Source organism: Lissotriton vulgaris, chromosome 7, assembly GCF_964263255.1.
Source record: "Lissotriton vulgaris chromosome 7, aLisVul1.2, whole genome shotgun sequence".
In the NCBI taxonomy this organism is placed as follows: domain Eukaryota; kingdom Metazoa; phylum Chordata; class Amphibia; order Caudata; family Salamandridae; genus Lissotriton; species Lissotriton vulgaris.
The window spans coordinates 1,529,808,037-1,529,824,287 of NC_141695.1; the positions used below are offsets into that span (position 1 = coordinate 1,529,808,037).

General features: G+C 47.1%; 1 protein-coding gene across 3 annotated transcripts in view; it reads left to right on the forward strand.

The window, feature by feature from the left end:
• The window catches only part of SPNS1 (SPNS lysolipid transporter 1, lysophospholipid), a 254,229-nt gene that overhangs the window by 46,082 nt on the left and 191,896 nt on the right, over window positions 1–16,251 (forward strand). Inside the window, exon 2 of one of the 3 annotated variants that reach the window (XM_086932409.1) lies at window positions 7,499–7,520. The exons of 1 other annotated variant lie outside the window; for it this stretch is intronic. The gene's annotated coding sequence lies outside the window, so the exon portion shown is untranslated. Of the gene's footprint in view, window positions 1–7,498; window positions 7,521–11,083; window positions 11,159–16,251 lie in introns of all 3 variants that reach the window. One more of the 3 variants, XM_086932411.1, reaches the window with a different exon arrangement.

Here is a 16,251-nt window from a genome sequence, read left to right on the forward strand (position 1 = left end):
GTTTGAAGAGGAGATAAATGTCTGTGTAGTCATAGGAGGAGTTGCAGAGGAAGAAGAATGGAAAAGGCAACCAGAAAATGAGTTAACAGAAAGTTGTCAGGATGGTCTCAAGTGGTTGGGTCAGCAGTTGCAATGAAGAAAGGCTAGAACATTTACTGGTACGAGACAAGTTAACAGGGGTTGATGGAGAGTTGAGGGGAAGCAAATTGCTGTCTCCTTTTGAAGTTGAGAGGCAGATTGGTGGGGAGTTCCCATGGCAGCCACATGGGCATCTTAAAGACCAAATAGAGAGTCAGGGAAAGTTATTGGTGGAGAGGTAAGAAACTGCGTTTAATGCATGTAAAGTGGCAAAGTATTGGAATGCATAACCCAGCCCATGGTAATAAGGAAACCAGTTTCAGGACCGTGGACTGATATTGCTATGGATATTCTTGGGCCAGTTAGAGTCAAGCCATGTGATAGGTATGCCCTGATATGCATGGATATGTACTCTTGGTGGACGTAGTTTAAGGTGGTGAACGCTGAGTCAAAGGATGTTATTTATTTCCTTGACGAGCTGTTTGAGAGAGAAAGCTTTCCTTCAAGCACACTCTCAGTCAATGGAGTGCAACTTACCTTTGGGATCGTTGAAGATTATTTGAGAATGAGAGGGATTAAGTATAAGAAGGATGCACTTTATCATCCCTAAACTAACTTAGTAGTGGAACGCCTAATTAAAGTGTTGAAAGAAAGCTTACAACGGTCTTTGGTGTGTGGAGTGAATTGGGAGGGAGGATTAAAAAAAAAAGCTATGGAATATCACGTAATGCATCATTCTGCCATGGCAGTGTCACCTTTTCGTTTGTTCAGAGGAAGAGTGCCTACTATCGAAATGGCTCCGGCTTGTGTGAATGAGAAAAGGAGAGAAGTAGATTTGAATGCAAGAGAGAGAGAGAGAGAGAAAGAGAGGAAATTGAAATCAAAAGAAGTACATCACAAAGCCAAAGCTGTAAAGGTAACTGTTGCCATGAGATGACGTGCTGTCCTGTATCTAGCACGGAGCACTGGAATGTATGAGGGTTCTATGAGAGGCAGTTACGCAGTGAAAGCTGGGAGCTGGCGGCCTTATTTATGAAGGCCTTGCGCCACCGGTGCGTGTCTTTTTCCCATTTTAAAAGTCACGTAAAAGTGGCGCAAGTCCTTCATAAATAAGGCCCTGGGTCTTTTCCACTGTGGCTGTGGGTTCTGTTCGTAGATACTTATTAGAGAGGTTGAAGCAGTTTTCTTTGAGTTGTGGTCCTTTTAATATCAGTGTTCACCGATTCCTTACTCTTTCCATACTATTTATGCATTACTTCTACTTCCCTCTTCCTTGGCATAACAGCCTAAGGTGGACTGACCTCCAGCACAGGATAAGTTCAGAGCTGAAGCAGTACTAATATGTGAGTGGTAATTCCGCACACCTAGTGGGTGTAATAAGGGCTACATTTTAGAGCAGGCAAGTGGGAGAGTTAAAAAAAATAGTCTGGATAATTGCAATTTAAGCATTAAACTTTAATATTGGAGGTAATTCTTGGTGGGGGAGGTGGTATCGTGCATGACAGGCATTAACATATCACTTTTGCCATGTTTCCTGCAGATCCGAAGTCTGCAGTCTGAATCTGGTTTCTGCAAGCCGGAACCGGAAGTGTGAGACTAACCTTGAGATCGGTAGTCTCCCGCCCGAAATGGGAGGATCGGCATGTACGTATGGGGTTCACACACTCAGCATCCTCCTTGTTCTTTTCCTCTTGTGTCCAGGGTGGAAAATGCCTCTGATGGGCTTTTGACTTTTTTTTATATTGTTCCCAAAGACGCAGGGCTCGAGAGCCTATGAGTGCCGCTGAAGGGGGGATGGATTCCTCTAAGGCTCCCTCTTCTGCTGGTGCTCACTACCCATACCAGTTCCCTGGTGTCGGGAGCAACTTTGGACTCACACTCAGTTGAAGCAAACTGAACAGTGATGTAGAGACAGAATACTCTCATTTGTGAAATAATAATTTAAATTTTTTCAAGCCCTCAAATACTTTAGCCAATTGATGGAGGGATGAGTAGTATTTATTCACTCAGACAACATAGTTGCTTATATATATCAAGAAAGGGGCAGAAGATACCATGCTCTGGCACTTTTTAGATTACAAGTGGAATGATGGGTGGAACATCTTCTTTCTTTAAACACAGTTCAGATCAGAGAGGAGTGCAAATACCAAGCAGATATATTCTCTTGGATTTCTCCAACTTCTAAAAATTTGGCAATTTATCCTTGGAAAGCTCAACTCAAAGTCTGTTTGCCCCAGGGTTAATTGTGTAGTGAAGAAGTATTGCTTCTGAAAGCCATATCCAAGAGCATAGGGAGAGCATCCATTCTCTATACTTTGGCCTTACATTTAATTTATTTTACTCTTTGGCTGAAAATGCTTCCCCGGAGACATTCAGGGTTGATCTACTAGGGGTATAGCAACATTCTGGCCAGAATTCTATGGGATCGTTCTGTCTCAAATACGTAAAGCTGCTACCTTTGCTTCTCCTCATATATTTGCCTTCCAATATAATTTGCAGGGTTTAGGCGGAGATGGACTTCATTTTGGTGTAGAATCCAAGTTGTTATAACTGCGAATATGTGTTTGTCTATGTACGTTGTCCCTTATAAAATACTAGGCGTAGGAGCATAATTTTGTGAACGATATTTCCGTTGTTGATGACCAGATTTTGCTTTGGTAAACCTTAAGTTATTGTGAGGATGAGGAAGAGAGAGGTACAGGTAATACCTGGATTACTTACCAATTATCTTCACAACTCTTTGTCCTACCATTCCTAGTCTGAGCCATATATTTGGACCACCCTCTCTAATCGATTTGTTTGGTTTGTATGATATCAAGAGAGTGTTGGGAATGTGTACACCATAAAACACCCGGTAGGTGGGCATGAGTACTACTTAAAACTTTGTACATTTTTGGCTCTAGAATTATCCTGTGTGGAAACAAATGAAGTGGAAATGTATAAAGTGCATATGTACACCTAAGATGCATCTTGGCTGTAATTTGGAAACTAACAAGCAACTTAGGAAATTAGAGAGTTGAAATGATTAACAAAACAGATATGTTTTAAGGCGTGGTGGAGGTGAGAGCGCCTTAAACTGAATTTACTCACACAAGGAAGAGTAGAATGAAGAGTCGTGAAGATTACAGGTTAGTAATCCAATCCTTATTCTCTGCTCATTGCAACCTCCTCCCTCATGCCCATCATTGGCCCATCCCGTCATAGACTTGTCTGGCATCATTGTACAACTCTGTCACTGGCTAGGTTTCTTGTCAACCCAACACTGCTTATCTTTCATGTTACTTCCTACCCTTTCCATCATAAGTCTACCTTTCCCAAGCTTAACCACATTTCTGGTCTGTGTTTGTTTCTCCCCTTTCAATTCCACTCCTAAGACTTACTTCATGTCACTCCCATTTCTTACTTACCTCCTGGACACCTGTTGTCCCTGCCCCTCTCCAATTATTGCCCTCCAGCTGATATCTCTGAAAGACTTGCAGAGTAGGGGTACAATCAGCGTCTCTCTCGAAATATCTTGCTTAATACTCTTTGTTCTAGATTTAATAAAAAACTTTATTAACAAGTATTTACTTGTTACATACAGTCACATTAAAAATATGACAGATCCCACAGAGATGGATCCAGGCCTCATTTAGGGGTGTACGTTACAACTGACTTGCCAGATTTGCTTGAGCTAAACCACGTATTTCTTTTACAAAAAGTTTCAAAGAAAGTGAAATCAGTGATAAATCAGTGGTTAGCCTTTCTGCTAACTATCCTTGGATAAGCTAGCTTAATAAAAATGTTTGTGTTGCCTTTATTTAATTTCCTTTTTTACAGCAGCTACTTGTATATTGCAAGAATTTGTTTAGTCAAATTTAGAGTATGTTGTCTTAAGTCATCTGGGATAATAGGTCCTCTAGAGAGTAGCAGTCGCAAAATATCTCAAGTTTGAAAGGTTATTTAGCATTGCCCAATAGAAAGTGGTATTATTTTGCAGCTTTCGCATCCTATAGTTCAACATTTAAAAAACAACTTACTACTCCAAGTAGTTATTGTATTAAGCTTTTGACCAGAATGATTGGGAGGGGGAGAACTATTTTGTTGACTATGGCCAGATCTTCAAAAAGGTTAGCTATTAATCCTCCAGTGATTTTTTGTTGTTGTTGTTGTTTTGTTTTAATATGTTTTTTCCATCCCGAGTATTAATGTAGGAACTAGACTGGGTGATCTAATGTTTCAAGAAGACTGATTGTTATCAAAGAAGAACTATTCAGAAATGGGGGAAAAGGGGATTTGGTGCTTTTTTTTTAAAGAGAAAGAATTGGTCAAGAAAGAGCAAGATTGTGATGGTCAGTTTGTAAAATGAGTTCATAGCTGTCAAGTCAAGTCAGATTGATTTATATAGCGCACTACATACCCAGAGGGTCTCAAGGCGCTTGAGGAAGGGTGGGGAATTACTTGTCAAATATCCAAGTTTTAAGTTGCTTTCTGAATGCTAGGTGGTTCTGAGTGAGACGAAGGTGAGTGGGGAGTGAGTTCCAGGTTTTAGCTGCCAGGTAGGAGAAGGATCTACCTCACATGGTGGTTTTATTGATGCGAGGTACGATAGCAAGGGCTTGATTGGAGGATCGTAGCTGGCGGGGGGGGGGTAGAAGGAAAGTCGTGTGTTGAGGCATTCGGGTCCAAGTTCGTAAAGTGCTTTGTGTGCGTGGGTTAGGAGGCGGAAAGTAATCCTCTTATTGACGGGGAGCCAGTGGAGTTTTTTCAGGTGGCTGGAGATGTGGTCTTTACGCGGGATGTCTAGTATGAGTCTGGCTGATGCATTCTGGATGCGTTGGAGTTTTTTCTGGAGTTTTGCGGTGGTACCGGCGTATAGGGTGTTTCCGTAGTCCAGGCGGCTTGTAACCAGTGCATGGGTGACCGTTTTTCTGGTTTCGGTGGGGATCCAGCGAAATGTTTTTTTGAGCATGCGAAGAATGTTGAAGCAAGATGATGAAACGGCGTTGACTTGTCTGGTCATCGAGAGTGAGGAGTCTAGGATGACGCCCAGGTTCCGTGCGTGGTCCGTCGGGATGGGTGCTTTTCCAAGGTCTTCTGGCCACCAAGAGTCGTCCCAGGCGGAGGGGGAGGTTCCTAGGATAAGGACTTCTGTTTTGTCTGAGTTCAGTTTCAGACGGCTATGATTCATCCACTCGGCTACTTCTTTCATTCCTTCATGTAGGTTGGTTTTGGCGGTGTTAGGGTCTTTGGTGAGTGAGAGGATCAGTTGGGTGTCATCAGCGTAGGAGATGATGTTGAGGTTGTGTTGGCGTGTGATGGCCGCGAGGGGGCTCATGTATACGTTGAAGAGGGTGGGGCTGAGTGAGGATCCTTGTGGTACGCCGCAGATGACTTCAGAGGCCTCTGACTTGAATGGTGGGAGGCGGACTCTCTGGGTTCTTCCGGTGAGGAACGAGGTGATCCATTCCAGAGCTCTTCCTTGGATTCCGATGTTGCTGAGGCGTTGTATGAGGGTGCTGTGACAGACAGTGTCGAAGGAGGCGGAGAGGTCGAGTAGAATGAGGGCCACTGTTTCTCCGTTGTCCAGTAGAGTTCGAATGTCGTCTGTTGCTGCGATGAGGGCGGTCTCCGTGCTGTGTTTGGCCCGGAAGCCGGACTGTGAGGAGTCGAGGGATTTGTTGGTTTCGAGGAAGGCGGAGAGCTGGTTGTTGACAGCTTTCTCGATGACTTTGGCTGGGAATGGAAGGAGCGAGATGGGGCGGTAGTTTTTGAGTTAGGTGGGGTCAGCTGTGGGTTTTTTCAGAAGGGCGCTGAGTTCTGCGTGTTTCCAGCTTTCCGGGAAGGTGGCGGAGTTGAGGGAGCAGTTGATGACGTCTCGGAGGTGTGGTGCTATCATGGAATCTGCCTTGTTGAAGATGTGGTGAGGGCATGGGTCAGTGGGGGATCCTGAGTGGATGGAGTTCATCAGGCGAATGGTGTCCTCAGTGGAGATTGGGTTCCAGTGGTTAAGGATGTTCAAGAGGGGTGCAGGTGCGACAGAAGGTAGAGTGGGTTGGTCTCCGTCTATATGGCAGAAGATTTGGTTTATAAATTATTTGGAAATATTCAAAATCTGACTTTGAGGTGATGTTATGCAACTTTAATTGCTGAGATGAATTCCGGTCATTTTAGAAAAGTAGCTCACATGCCACTTCAACAATTGAGGCCTGAAAAAGAATTAAATTAAACTTTGAGATTATTCGAGGAGTATCTTTTGGGAAAACTCAGTTTTATGCAAAGTTGCTTATATACAGGAACCCAGCATTCCTCCATAAGTTTGATGGTAGAATAAAGGCAAAATATGGTATGTGCTCCTTGTTAGACCTCAGGAGCTGGTTTATATTGCTCAGTCGTGATCAAAATTAATATAATTTTGGGAGGGACGTTTTAAGTATGTTGAAAACAAGCTGGAGGTGATGATTCAATAGTTCCAATGATTTCTTTAGTGGGGTTTGCTCACCTTTTGAACTCTTTTCTCTTAAGGAGAAATGCTCAATTTACATTGCAATGCTGGTTGCTAGATCATTGATGACACTGGAGATCACACGTTCCACAATTTATTGAATGAATTAGAAAGATAAAAAAAGTGTGTGTTAGAGAGTGTATTTATGCAACCAGAATATGTACTAATAAAAAAACCTTCCGGTAAAAAGGTCATTAAAAATCCTCCTATATTTGTATCATTATAGGAGGAATTTTAATGACCTTTTTTTACCTGAAGGTGTTTTTATTAGTATAAACTTGCAACATAATTTTTAGTTCTAATAGTAGAAATATGTTTTTAGTATTTGGGGTTGATGCGGGTTCTTTAAAATTAATATCTTCCACAAGCTGTCAAATGGACTGGACAGATGAAGAGTTTATGCAAGAGAATGTGTCTAGGAGACCAGAATAAGGGCTTGTGATGAATTTGTATCTCTAAGGTACCCCTCCTCTCCAGCGCCTTGAGACCCTTATGGATGAGTAGTCACGCTTTAACAAACCTATGATTGATATGATTGCTTGAAGGTAGGACATACATTTGCACTTGGCAGCAGGACTGATTGATTTTATTAGAAAATATTTGCAATGAAGAATTTATATTATATAAACACGTTATACCTATCCAGGTAAAGGAAACCGGGAGTAATTTTGTGTACAAAGCTGGCTCTGTGTATACTACACCAAAATGAGGTATAGTGTGCACAGAGTCCAGTAGAACCCCAAAGGCAGGCTGAGGTAAAAGTAGATAGCACCTTGCTCTCTATTTGTGGTAGTGTGGGCGAGCAGTTAGGCTTTATCAGAGGGTAGTGTTAAGCATTTGTTGTACAGACTCAGATAAGAAATGTCACCCGCTCAAATACCAAACTCAGACCAATTTGTTTGTATCAAAAATATTATTTTGTTATTTTATTTCTAGAACCAAGCCAAACCTGGTGCAGGTAAGTGAAATAATACTTTGCAAAATAAAATGCAGTGATTTACAGTTGAAAGCAGGTTCAAATGCATTTTGTTGATTTACAGGTAAGTTAACCGTTCCAAATTACTTTTCAGTTACTTTATAGATTACTTTGTATGTTACGTTTTAGATTACTTTCTAAATTACTTTTTTTAATCAGTGTGATTTGCCTTGATATCACACTGAGACCTTTCCTAGACAAAAAGTAAGTAATTCACTTTTAGTACATTTGCAGTTTTGTATATGTTTCATACAAACCGACTTCACACTTGGAAGAATATTTAAGGAAAAGCAGTCAATGCAATCCTATGGAAGGAAATTAATTTAATGTTTGCAGGTAAGTACTTATTTGTGGGAGTTGGTATTCCGTGGTTAGAACCAGGGTTCCCCCAGGGTCGAAGATGCACTCTCAGAATACTCTCAGCTGCATTAGGGCGGACGAGTGCAGAGTGCTGAGGCTTATCCAATGGGGAATAGAGGGGCCTCTGGTTGGTGGCTGCTCACGAGCAGGCCACAAGGTGGTGGGAGCAAAGCTCCTGGTGTTAGGCTCAGGGCAGAGGGGGATCCGAGTTAGCACCCAAAGTACAACCGCAGCGGCGCAGGTGCGGCTGTGTGCCGTTTTGGCTTTGGTTGACCGGTTGATTTCAATGGGGATTGCCGGTTTTGACTTCAGGCTCGGTCCAGTAAGACTTCCAGGAGAAACCAACAGCTGGGCAGGTAAGTTGAAGGACTTGGGCATGTAGGTGCACCTTGTGTTCTCTTCTCCAGGGTGCAGCGTGGCTGGACGCTGTGGTGTCCTTTTGAGGTCGTATTTCACCTTACCGAGACACTCGCGGTTGGGAGGTGGAAGGGTCTCCTTGCCGAGGCTGCAGACTGTTTGGGAGTCCTGGAGAGATCAACCCTCTGTGTACTCGGACTCTGGAGTGCTGGGGGACCTTGCTGGGACCGGTGGGCCACCTGGATTCGGGCCGTAGGCATCGGGTGCAGTGGTGGTTCCAGGCTTCTGGTTTGTTTGTCTTCAGCAGGCTCAGAGTCTGTCTTGTGGGTTTCTTTTGAACAGAGCTGCTGTTCACAAGAGATATGGTCTTTGCTGAAGGCAGTCAGTCCTCCCAAGGTTCTGGAGGTCGCTGGCTGCAGGACCAGCTGAATTTTGGCGCAGGACCATTGTGCTGAGCTCATGCTCCTGAGAATTCCCTACTGCCAATCCACGCAGTCAGCCCTGGCCACCCTTCATTGGCTGCCCATTCCGGAGAGAATTGAGTTTAAGTCCTTATGCGTTGCACACAAGGCCCTACCAGGTAGAGGACCGCCCGTTATTCGCACTGTCTTGCTCCCTTATCGTGCTAATAGGGCCCTACGGTCAGATAATCAACATCTGGCGGTAGTCCTGAAAATTAGAAAATCAAAAAGTGGAGGACAGCTTTTTTCATACAATGCGGCCAAGCTGTAGAATCCCTTCCCCTTCAGGATAGTCGGGAAGCTAACAGTCTGCCCTTCCGGAAACTCATTAAAATCTTACTGTTTCCCTATGCCACTCGGTGTTCTTGAATGTCTTAATCTCAGTGCTGGGATGCCCTTGGATAGTCAATGCGCTATAGAAATGTCGATTCATTCATCTCTGGAAAATGCAGATCGGCCGGTAGGGCTGGGGCCAAGTTAGTCCTTCTCTGCAGTCTCCTCTGCTAAGCGTCTTCTTTCGTCCTTCTTAGGTTGCGGAAATCAGTTTTTTTGGTTCAGGGCTGCCTCCTAAATAATATATTGACGGGGTGTTTTAGGGATCTCGAGGTCAGTACCCAATGGGCTACTGACCTTAGGGTGGCTACACCCTTGGTGTGCTCACCCCACGTGGGGCAGTGGGCATAATCCATAATCCTGATTGGAGAGTTCTTGCCATTTGCAAGATGGTGGGCACTGAAGAGTGGGCTTCACCTCGCCTCCCCCACCTGAGGGGTGGGGTTGGCAGGGGTGGGCACACCTTCTGGGCTGTGCTAATGTTTCCCGCCTGTCTTCCCGCTGAAAAGGAGGGGAGACAGGAATGGGGCCAGCTCCTCATAGCAGGAGAGGCTGAGGGTCGCATTACAATGGCAGCAAGGCCTTCGAAGTTCCCCTGCCACAGATGGCCCTTCCTGGCCTGGGAGAGGTGTGACCACCTCTGCCCAGGAAAAGCTTTGTTTCTGGGCTCAGGGAGCGAAGGCTCCCACCCAGGGGTCCAGAAACATGTCTCATGGTGGCAGGCTGGTGTGTACCAGTCAGGGAACCCAACATTTCTAAAATGCCCTCCAAGTGCATTTTTGCTTTACATCCCACACTGGCGTCAGTGTGGGTTTAATGTGCTTAGAAGTTCGATACCAAACTTCCCTGTTTTCTGTAAAGCCATTATGGTGCTGTGGCGTTCGTATTGACAAACTCCCAGCACCATATACTCTTAATGGCATTACTGCACTTACAATGACTAAGAATTGGTCTAGACACTGTAGGGGTACAGAGCTCATGAACCTGTACCCTCACCACTGGTATAGTGAACCCAGCTAGAGGGGTGGCTGACCTATGCCAGGGCAGTGGGTTGTAGGCATGGCACACAGGGATGTGTGCCATGTCGACTCTTTACTTTGTTTTGCACCAAAAAACGCAGCCTGCAAGGGCAGTGTGTGTGTGTGTGTGTGTGTGTGTGTGTATGTGTGTAAAGGTACAGGACCTCCTAGGGTGGCACAATAAGTGCTGCAGCCTTTAGAGGCCTTCCCTGGCCACAGTGCCTTTGGTACCCATGGCACATTTTACAAGGGACTGCCATGTGGCCAGAGTAGTGCCACGAGGAAAGTTAAGGTTCGCATCACGGAGCACAAGAGCATGATAAGAACTAGTAACCCTAAGTCCAACTTGCCCATGCACTGGAAAGAGCGTCAGCACACTATAAAACAATTGCGATTTACTGTACTGGAAAGTATAGATGAAAAGTTACATGTTGACACCAACCGCCAATTGTCACAAAGAGAAACATATTGGATCCGTAGTCTGAATACGCTTGAACCATGTGGTCTCAATGATAAAATTGAATGTATGTGTTTTTTATAACCTGTAATAATCATGAATGTTGTAACGTGTACGATTTAAATATTGTTTTACACCAAGACATGCAATGTAATTTTGTCAGAACAAGAACCGAGGGATCAGTGCCAATTACATGACCAATTACCGAAATTCTACATGACCATGAGTACAGGGGGCAGGAGCCATTTTTCATCACCATTCAGGCACATATGCTAGTCCAGTTATCCTTTACACGTAATGTTGACATGATGTGACCATCTCAAGATGGCGCCCGCCATTAGAAAACACGAGGAGTCCGTTTTTAGTTTTTAATGTTCAGTTGGAAGGAGGCGGCCGCATTTAGGACACAGGAAATCGTACACACACAAAGCGAGACGGTGAGAGGCGGATTGGATGCAGAGGAGTTAGGTAAGAGACGACTGTTGCGTTCACGCACCAAGCGCCTTTGTGAAATGGGGCGCGTTAGAACAGAGTGTAACGTAGTTTTTTCATCCACAGAACTGAAAGAATTAGCGGCAAGATTTACGTAGAGACAGCAGGAGAAGGGATATCTAAAGACCGTGGACTCTAAAGGTAGGCGGCACTTCGAAACCGGAGCTCTTTTTTTTTTTTTTTTTTTTTTTTTTTGGGTGTTCAAAACTGCTTTATTGCATAATTAGGGAATTACACTGCTGTGTATGCCCACAACCCAGAGGCTGGCAGCGAGAGAATAATACTGACACAGGTTAAGCTTCAACATTGAGAGACACAGCCTTGATACCGGCATCCCGGAGGCCCGGTGGCGATAAACCGAGTTGGGATTAGATGGGGGAGGGCGTTTGGCGGGAGAGGAGAAGGAAAAGGGGTGGGCAGGATGGGGGGGGAGAGTGAGGGAAGAGGAGGAAGGAGGAAGGGTAAAGGGAAGGGGGGGAGGAGAGGCATGTACACATCAGGATTTACAGCAGTAGAACAGATTTTTAATTGTTTTCTCCCCAATTCTTATCAACCCAAAACAGGTAACCAGAATGAGAAAACAAAAAAGTGAACAGAAAAAAAGAAAAGGCAAAGAAAAAGGGAACATTGAGAGGCCTTACACATGTTCGAATAGAAAGGAAAAGAAAAGAACGAGTCCATATAATTGCTCATGGAATATCAAGCATAGAGCACAATACGGATCAGTGGTGGCGATCATGGCAACCGTTGAGCATAGACAGCAATAAGTCCAGGGCTGTGTATCATGACCTAATGTAGTAGTAGGCGTGAGGAAAGGACGGGAGTGTGATGCGTATTGGGGCGTGGAAAGAAACAGCCTTTTACACTAGGTGTCGCATCGGCATACGCCATGCGTCAGGAGGGAGATACCCTATTGGTTGGAGAAGCAGGACAGGAAAGCATTGGGGACGCATGTCTCTGAGCACCCGGGTGTCCAGGTCAGCCAGTCACCCCCCAGTTGTCAAGTCGAAGTCGTATCATCGTCATCCAGATGCAGCAAGTAGGAAACTAGTGGTTCCCAAATGTCTTTGGGCCTGGTTGGGAGCGGTAGAAGTTCGGAATAAGTGACGTGTTGGATTTGGCAATAGGTCATATCCGAGAGCCAGTCCTTGAACTTTGGTGCCCTGCCACGGCCCCAACGACATGCCACACGTCGTTTAGCCAAGAGCAAAGCGGTGTCGATGAATTTCCTACTGGAGTTCGGAAAGTGCGACGTATGCCCCAGCAGAGCGATAAGCGGGTCCGCTCCCACGGTAATCTTGGTCATCACGGTGAGAGCCTCCACCCCTTGTTGCCAGTATGCCAGCACGGCCGGGCACTCCCAAGCGAGGTGCAGGAAGCCGGCATGAGCTGCATGACAACGCTCGCATTCGTCGGTATCAGCAAGGTGGAACCTGAGTTTTTTGACCGGAGTATAATATAGCCGTTGTAGGAACCTGTAGTGGATCATCTTAAGCCTGCTGCTAGCCGATATCCTGGCAGTGAGCGTGCAGCAGTACCGCCACTGCTCATCGGTGAGAGCGGTTGGTAAATCTGCATTCCAGGCCGCTCGAGCACCTGCCTCAAGAGGGTCAATGTCCGACCGGAGTCGACGGTAGAGGCCGGAGACCAAGTGTGCCCCATCCTGCGAGCTAAGTAGAAAGTGTAGTGGAGATTGGGGCTCTGGCTCACGGGGATAGTCTGGAAGGATATCCTTCATCCCCTGCCGGAGGCGAAGGTAATAAAATACGTCGAGTGGGGAGCGGACATGAGTGGCAAAGAAGACGTCCATCGACTTGAATACTTTATTCGCAAAATGATCACCCCAGGTGACAATACGTAATCGACCGCAGAGCAGCTGGAAACCACGTTCCTGCAGAAGCGCGAGTGAGGGGTGAAATGTCAGGGGGAGAAGGGGAGAGTAAGGGAAAAAGCAGGAGAGTCTCCTGGCCAGACGGCGCCAAGCGTCCAGGGTGCAAGAAACCGACGTGTGCGGTGTCTGGATCATCGACTCCGGGCAATGAAGTAGACCATTAAGCGGCATGGGATGCACGATCCAGTCCTCCACAGCTAGTTGCGGCTTGAAGGGCGTGGGAGCCATCCAATGAAAAGCAAAGTGGGCCTGCGCGCAAAGGTAGTAGGCTTCAAGGTCGGGGACATCAAATCCTCTGGCCTCGTAGGGCAGTATCAGTGTGGACCACTTCAGCCGCAGGGCCTTGCCTCCCCAAAACAAGCGACAGAGCTCCGATCTCAGGGTCTTGAAAAAGAAAGCGCCCAGGTAATACGGGATATTGAGAAATAGGTACAGGAAACGGGGCAACACAACCATCTTGATGAGGGACGCCCTACCAGCCATGAAGAGTGGCAACGTGATCCAGCGGTCGACCGTGGCAGTAAGGGACGTGATCGCTACACCGTAATTGGAGCGAAGGGTCTCCTCCCGATCCCGCGAGATCTGTATGCCCAGGTAGCGAAGGTCCGAACGGCACCATTCGAGAGGGTAGTCGAGGGGGAAGTCAACCACAGAGTGCGTGAGGGGAAAGAGCTGGGACTTAGACCAATTTATGTGTATCCCTGACATGCCCCAAAAAAGCTACAAACTCCCTCAATAAAGGGTTGAGATGAAGGTGAGGATATTTAACATAAAGGGTGATGTCGTCCGCATAGAGGGAGACATCTATCTGGCGCTGCAGGCACTGCACGGCACCCTCCCGGTGCAGCTGACGGAGCCGACAAGCAAGAGGCTCAATTGTGATCGCAAAAAGGAGGGGGTACAGAGGACAGCCCTGGCGCGTGCCCCTCGTAACGTCTATCGGGTGAGAGAGGTTGCCGTTGATAAGGACTCTCGCCGTCGGTCGTGTGTAAAGGAGCTGTATCCAGGAAAGAAACAGCTTGGGGAAGCCCATACTCGATAGTACTGAAAACAAGTAGGGCCATTCGACCAAATCGAAGGCTTTAGAAGCGTCCAAAAATACTGCAGCGACTGGAAGATCAGGATGAACTGTGCGGAGAAGCGAAAATAAAGTGCGCAGGTTATGAGAAGTGGAACGACCGGGAACAAACCCCGACTGATCCGGCAAGACAATCCTAGTCATGAGCAAGGACAACCTTGTAGCTAGGACCTTAGCTAATATCTTCACGTCGCAGTTCAGGAGGGAAAGGGGACGATAAGAGCCACAGGAACAGGGGTCTTTACCAGGTTTAAGGAGGGAGGTGATGACCACTTCGCGCATGGACCCTGCAAGAATGCCATCAGCAAGTGATTCCTCATATACCTCACGAAGGACTGGGGCCATTATGTCAATATATGTTTTATAGAATTCGGCCGGCAAACCATCTAGTCCGGGCGCCTTGCCATTTTTAAGGGACATGATGGCTTCACGAATTTCGTCCAGCTCAAACGGGCCGCCAAGAAGGCCCTGCCACCGTCACTGAGCCAACAGAGCGTTACGGCACTCAGATAGTCAGTGTAGGGCATCTCTGCTGGAGCGGTAGTGGTGTATAAAGCGTGATAATGTGAAGTGAAAGTGGAGAGAAGTGCCTCCGAGTCCCTGATCGTGTGCCCCTGGGTGTCAGTGAGCTCCAGTATTGCGTTACGATTGCGGGGAACCCGAGTCAAGACTGCCAGCGCTTTACCCGGGCGGTCTCCCTCACAATATCTCCGAGCCTGCCAGTGTTTCCCCTTGAATCTCGCCTCCCTGTCCGCCTCCTCCTCGTATTTGGTCAGCGTGACCCTGAACTCTGCGTGTAATGCGGGGTCATCCCCCTCGACCATACGATTCTCCAATGCTCGCAGTTCCCCGTGCAGTTTACGGATAGTGGCCTGTATGTCCCGGAGGACCCCAAAACTTTTAGCTATACAGAATCCCCTGACAGTTACCTTGAAGGCCTCCCAAATATGCTCAACCGAGTCGACCGACCCCTTGTTCCTCGGAAAGAAGTCTGCAATTTCCTCCCCCAGCTCAGAACGGAAAAGGGCATCTAACAGAGCCGCCGGTTGTAAGCGCCAAGGCGGTCTAGGACAGTCCCACCCCGGGAGTCTAGTATGCATCAGGACTGGGCTATGGTCAGAGTACGTCCTTGGTAAGTGCGTGGCCGTCGAGACTCCAGATATCATGCCGGGGGTAACAAGGAAATAATCCAGTCGCGCCCAGGTGCCAGTCTGTGGAGTGAAGTGGGTACCCTCCTGTCTGATCGGGTGCAGGGACCGCCATACGTCCACCAAGGCCCCCTCAGCCATAATGCCCTCAAGGGCCTCTCGTGCCTTAGGTTTATAGTAGGCAGCCCCATCAGCCCTGTCCACGCTGGGCGCCAACGCTAGGTTGAAGTCCCCACCCCAGATGATATGGCGGGAGCCCACATCAAGGATTTTACCCCAAAGTGTGGTGAAGAAGGAAGGCGTGTCCACATTAGGGGCGTAGCAATTTACAAAGGTAACAGTGTCGTGACCCATTCTCCCCCAGAGCAAAGCGTAACGACCTCCCCCATCTATCAGTTCCCCGCATTTATGAAACGGGACAGTGTTCCGGAGTAGGATGACCACCCCTCCTGGCATATGTAGAATAGGATGAGAAAGTGTGGGTAGTAGCCCATTTACCTGCAAAGGTGGTCCGCCCTTGTGGCGACAGGTGAGTTTCTTGGAGCATGGCAACATGTACATTATGTCTGGTAAGATAGGCAAGAACATCACGACATTTCCTAGCATTGTTGAGCCCACGGACATTCCATGACATGCAGTGTAGCTGCGTTAGAGGCCCCAAGACCTCCGTGTAGTATGGTGTAAAATAACATCATGTCACCCGCATAGCAATGCAGGCATTCTCAAAGGACTCAAATCCATGTGTGCAACAGGAAATGACATAATCCAAAACAATTCTCGGTGTGCAGACCTCCCCCATCCCAACAGACCCCCCCCCCCCCACCCACCGCAGCGCCCTGAACTTGCCTGCAGCCATCCAGTCCCTTCCCCAGTCCCCCTCCCCTCCCCCTCCCCCAACATCAAAGTCTAACATATCAACAGTCGTTATGGGGTACACCCGATGGGGTAACAACATCGAGGGCGCACAACAGCTGTACCCGCCATTGGCCTCTAAAAACTGTACCGCCCTCGGTGGAGGCCAGAGCTAGGCAAGCGGATCCTGGTATACATTACCACAGAAGTGTCCAGACACCGCCAAGTCCCATCCAGGAGGCGGCCACCTCGGATCAAACAGGAT